The following is a 1,087-nucleotide window of genomic DNA, read 5'->3' as shown; positions in this document are numbered from 1 at the left end:
CCTTCTAAGTTTCTTGGGCTAAAAAAGTGTTTCACCCAATCCTTTTGTGGCTTCTGCCAGTCTAGAATTCATTTTGAGGTGTTAAATTTGGTTAGAGGGGGAAAAGGGTTACCCAGCAAATCCAGTGGTGCCTTTCCCCATTCCTTCCCCACTCCCTATCTCCACATTGTTGCAGCTTCTGCTCTTCATGGGCATGTGTGACAGGCAGGGAAGATGGAGGGGCCCTTGTCAATGTTCAGGGAATGGACCACTGGGGAGTCTTTCTGCTCCCAAAACATTATGGCTGCAGCTTCTATTGCCAATATTGTAAAAAGTTCTCTTGGTCCAGTTGGCTTGGATAAGATGTTAGTGGATGATACTGGTGATAATTCTGTTACTCATGATGATACAACCATTTTGAAATTGCTAGAAGTAGAATATTCTGAAGCCAAAGTGTTCTATGAATTGGCTGATCTTCAAGACAAAGAAGATGGAAGATAGGACCACATCTGTGGTTATTATTGCAGCAGAACTTCTGAAAAATGTAGATTAATTACTCAAGCAGAAAATTCATCCTACATCAATTTTTGGTGGCTATTAACTTGCTTACAAGGAAGCCTCAATGAAAACCTCATCATTAACACAGATGAACTTGGAAAAGATTTTCTCATCAATATTACAAAAACATCCCTGTTTCTAAGATCATTGGAATTGATGGTGACTTCTTTGCCAATATGGTGGTTGATGCAGTACTTTCAGTTAAATATACAGATGTTGGGGTGGCTAGGTGGCACAGTGAATAGAGCACTAGCCTTGGGGTCAGGAGGACCTGAGTTTAAATCCGGCCTTAGACACTTAACACTTACTAGCCATGTGACCTTGGGCAAGTCGCTTAACCCCAATTGCCCTCCAAAAACCAAAAAAAAGAAAAATCAAACAGTATAGGTATAAATCAACTTCTAAAGTGATAGATAGTACCTGTCTAAATGCAAGAGCCAGCATTATATGTAATGGAGAAAAACTAGAGGCCTTTCCAATAATATCATGGTAAAACAAGGATGTCCATTATTATGAGTATTTTTTCAAAAACCAAAAAAAAGAAAAATCA

The 1,087-nt window shown here is 39.3% G+C and overlaps 1 pseudogene; it reads left to right on the top strand.

The window, feature by feature from the left end:
- Positions 1–213: 213 nt before the first annotated feature.
- LOC138159191 (T-complex protein 1 subunit alpha pseudogene) lies at positions 214–782 on the top strand (annotated as a pseudogene).
- The last annotated feature ends 305 nt before the right edge of the window (positions 783–1,087 follow it).

The sequence above is a fragment of the Petaurus breviceps genome, unplaced genomic scaffold (assembly GCF_028583685.1).
Source record: "Petaurus breviceps papuanus isolate PSGF00001 unplaced genomic scaffold, PetGlider_PUasm1.0 175, whole genome shotgun sequence".
NCBI lineage: Eukaryota > Metazoa > Chordata > Mammalia > Diprotodontia > Petauridae > Petaurus > Petaurus breviceps.
This window is presented reverse-complemented; position numbering and strand designations above follow the sequence as displayed.